This window comes from Procambarus clarkii, chromosome 30, assembly GCF_040958095.1.
Source record: "Procambarus clarkii isolate CNS0578487 chromosome 30, FALCON_Pclarkii_2.0, whole genome shotgun sequence".
NCBI lineage: Eukaryota > Metazoa > Arthropoda > Malacostraca > Decapoda > Cambaridae > Procambarus > Procambarus clarkii.
Window position 1 is genome coordinate 33,356,610 of NC_091179.1, and position 4,673 is coordinate 33,361,282.

The following is a 4,673-nucleotide window of genomic DNA, read 5'->3' on the forward strand; positions in this document are numbered from 1 at the left end:
TCAGAGTGAAGACTAGGTCGAGTCTCGCTGGTTCGTCATTGCCTCTCATCCTTGTGGGTTCTCCGACATGCTGGGTTAAAAAGTTGCTTGTCACCACCTCCAATAGTTTGGCTCTCCACGAATCCTCGCCTCCATGCGGTTCCTTGTTCTCCCAGTCAATCTTTCCGTGATTAAAGTCCCCCATGATGAGCAGGTGGGATATATTTCTACAGGCAGAAGAGGCTGCCCTCTCAATTATAGTGTTAACTGCCATGTTGTTGTTTTCATACTCTTGACTGGGTCTTTTGTCATTTGGTAGAGGGTTGTATATTCCTGCTACTACTATTCTATGTCCTCCCATTGTTATGTTGCCTGCTATGTAGTCTCTGAATTCCTCACAGCCCGGGATGGCCATCTCCTTAAAACTCCATTCCTTTCTCATGAGTAGGGCCACTCCGCCTCCTCCCCTACCTTCCCTCTCTTTCCTTATTACTGTGTACTCCTGGGGAAACACGGCATTCGTTATGATTCCAGAGAGTTTTGTTTCAGTGAATCCGATTACATCTGGGTTAACTTCTTGTGCTCTTTCCCTTAGTTCACTTGTCTTGCTTGTGATCCCATCTATGTTCGAGTTCATCACCCTGAAACTGACTCTCTTCTGCTTCTTCTCTAGGGGGGACCTTTGGGATCTGGGGTGAGTGGGAGCTGGGGGGACCTGGCACGGGGAGATTGGTGAAGGCGGGAGGGCTTGGGGTGGTGGGGGAGAGGGGGAGGGTACAGGGGGTGGGTAAGAGGGGGAGGGTACAGGTGGTGGGTAAGAAGGGGAGGGTACAGGGGGAGGGTAAGAGAGGGAGGGTAAGGGTGAGGGTAAGGGGGGTGGCAATGTGTGTGTGTGTGTACTCACCTATATGTACTCACCTATATGTGCTTGCAGGATCGAGCATTGACTCTTGGATCCCGCCTTTCGAGCATCGGTTGTTTACAGCAATGACTCCTGTCCCATTACCCTATCATACCTGGTTTTAAAATTATGAATAGTATTTGCTTCCACAACCTGTTCCTGAAGTGCATTCCATTTCCCCACTACTCTCACGCTAAAAGAAAACTTCCTAACATCTCTGTGACTCATCTGAGTTTCAAGCTTCCATCCATGTCCTCTCGTTCTGTTACTATTCCGTGTGAACATTTCGTCTATGTCCACTCTGTCAATTCCTCTGAGTATCTTATACGTTCCTATCATGTCCCCCCTCTCCCTTCTTCTTTCTAGTGTCGTAAGGCACAGTTCCCTCAGGCGCTCTTCATACCCCATCCCTCGTAGCTCTGGGACGAGTCTCGTTGCAAACCTCTGAACCTTTTCCAGTTTCATTATATGCTTCTTCAGATGGGGACTCCATGATGAGGTGGCATACTCTAAGACTGGCCTTACGTAGGCAGTGTAAAGCGCCCTAAATGCCTCCTTACTTAGGTTTCTGAATGATGTTCTAACTTTTGCCAGTGTAGAGTACGCTGCTGTCGTTATCCTATTAATATGTGCCTCAGGAGATAGATTAGGTGTTACGTCCACCCCAGGTCTCTTTCACGCGTCGTTACAGGTAGGCTGTTCCCCTTCATTGTGTACTGTCCCTTTGGTCTCCTATCTCCTAGTCCCATTTCCATAACTTTACATTTGCTCGTGTTGAATTCTAGTAGCCATTTCTCTGACCATCTCTGCAATCTGTTCAGGTCCTCTTGGAGGATCCTGCAATCTTCATCTGTCACAACTCTTCTCATCAACTTTGCATCATCCGCAAACATCGACATGTAGGACTCTACGCCTGTAAACATGTCGTTAACATATACAAGAAATAGAATTGGTCCCAGCACCGATCCTTGTGGTACTCCACTTGTTACTGTTCGCCAGTCCGACTTCTCGCCCCTTACCGTAACTCTTTGGCTCCTTCCTGTTAGGTAGTTCCTTATCCATTCTAGGACCTTTCCCCCCACCCCCGCCTGCCTCTCGAGCTTGAACAGCAGTCTCATGTGCGGTACTGTATCAAAGGCTTTTTGGCAGTCCAGAAATATGCAGTCTGCCCAACCATCTCTGTCCTGTCTTATCCTCGTTATTTTATCATAGAATTCCAGAAGGTTTGTTAGGCACGATTTCCCTGTCCAGAACCCATGTTGATGTTTGTTCACAAACCTAATGTTCTCCAGGTGTGCAACCAGTCGTAGCCTAATTATTCTTTCCAGTATTTTACAGGGGATGCTTGTCAGTGATACAGGTCTGTAGTTAAGTGCCTCCTCCCTATCTCCTTTCTTGAAGATCGGCACGACATTTGCCTTCTTCCAGCAACTGGGCAATTCTCCTGACATAAGTGACTCATTAAAGATCATTGCCAGAGGCACGCTGAGGGCCTGTGCTGCTTCTTTTAGTATCCACGGTGATACTTTGTCTGGTCCAACTGCTTTAGTTGCATCTAGAGTTGTCAACTGTTTCATTACCTCCTCTGCTGTCACCTCTATATCTGATAGTCTTTCATCTAGGGTAACCCCTTCCAACAATGGGAGCTGCTCAGGCTCGGTAGTGAACACTCCATGGAAACTGGCATTCAGTGCCTCGCAGATTTCCTTGTCACTTTCAGTATATGCCCCCTCTGTCTTCCTTAGTCTTGTCACTTGGTCGTTCACCGACATTTTTCTTCTTATATGACTGTGTAGTAACTTAGGTTGTTTTTTCGCTTTGATTGCAATATCGTTCTCATAGTCCCTTTCCGATGTTCGTCTTATGTTAATGTAATCGTTCCTAGCTCTGTTGTATCTGCTTCTGTTGTCCTCTGTTCTTTGTCTTCTGTACTTCCTCCACTCCCGCCTGCTGGCCATTTTTGCTTCCTGACACTGTCTATTAAACCATGGGTTATTATATTCCTTCTTATTTTTTCCCTTTACCGTTGGTATAAATCTCTCTTCGGCCTCCTGGCATTTCTGTATGACTAGGTCCATCATATCTTGGACTGTTTTTCCTCTAATTTCTTCCTCCCACTGCACTTCACCCAGATAGTCCCTCATCCTCATATAGTCCCCTTTCCTGTAGTCAGCTCTCCTTTCCCAGATCTCTTGTCCCATGGTCATAAGTTTGAATTCCATCATGTAGTCAAAGACTAGGACACAATGGTCACTGGCCCCTAGAGGTATTTCATGCTCTAAATTCTCGATATCTTCTACGTTCTGGGTGAAAATCAGGTCTAATAGGCTCGGTGCATCTCCTCCTCTTTCCCTTGTGTCTTCCTTCACATGTTGTGTCAGGAAATTCCTGTCTATAACATCTACTAATTTTGCTCCCCACGTTTCGTCCCCTCCATGGGGATTCCTTGATTCCCAATTTATCTCTCCATGATTTAGGTCCCCCATGATCAGCAGCTTCGCTCTCATTCTGTGGGCTAGTGTTGCTGCCTTCTGCAGTTCATCTATACATGCTTTGTTGTTGTCATCATACTCCTGCCTGGGTCTTCTACTGTTTGGTGGGGGATTGTAGATTACCAGGATCACAATCTTCCTCCCATCTACTGTCAGAGTTCCATGTATGAAGCTTGTGCACTCATTGGTAACTCGATTTCCCAGGTCTTCAAACTTCCATTTCCGCTTTATTAGGAGTGCTACTCCCCCTCCCTGTCTCTGTGTCCTCTCTTTTCGTATCACCTGGTACCCTTCAGGAAAGATTGCATCTGAGATCATGTCATTAATTTTAGTTTCCACAATTGCAACTATGTCAGGATCTGCTTCACTCACTCTTTCTTTTATCTCTTCTGCTTTATTAGATACCCCATCAGCATTGGTGTACCAAACCTTGAGATTCTTCATGGAAACTCTTGTACCAGAGTTCTCCCTTTCTCTGGGGGTCTGGGGGGATCTGGGGGATGTCTGGGGGGTGACTGGGGGCAGAGAGGATCCGGGGGATCTGAGGGGTGTCTGGGGGATGACTGGGGGCGGGGAGGGACCGGGGGATGTCCGGGGGGATCCGGGGGGTGTCTGGGGGGGTCCGGGGGGTGTATGGGGGGTGAAAGAGTTCAGGAGGGGTGCTTGGGGGGCTACTGGGGGCTGGGCTTCTAGGAAGGTAGGTAGGAGGGTCTGGGGTAGGGCCTGGGTAGGTAGGTCTGGAGTAGGAAGGGCATACTGGGTCTGAAGATTAGGGAGGGCATAGAGGGGTTGGGAGATAGCGTAAGGTTGGGAGACAGATAGAGGTTGAGAGGTTGGGAGGGGGAAGGATAGAGGGGGTGGGGGGGGACCTCCCACCTCCCTCGCAAGGGTGGGGGGTCACATGGAAGGAGAGGGGATGAGGAGGGGTGAGGGCAGGGTAGGCTTTGGGTGTTGAGGGGATGAGGTCTGGGTGGGTTCTTGGGGTTGAGGGGATGAGGTCTGGATGGGTTTTGGGGGTTGAGGGGATGAGAGCTGGGTGGGTTTTGGGGGTTGAGGGGATGAGGGCTGGACGGGTTTTGGGGGTTGAGGTGATGAGGGGGTCCTTGGAATGTGGGATGAATTTGACTCCAGTGGGGTCAGAGGGGTCAAGGGATGTGCTGGGGAGATAAGCAGGGGCGGCTGATTTGGGGAAGGGGTGACCTGAGAAGCACTTGTGAGCTGGTTAGCATGGGGTGGATTAGCACTGGGGTGTGTAGCTGCGCTCAAATGGGAAGAGTCGTATTGTTGTTTGCATGCTCTGT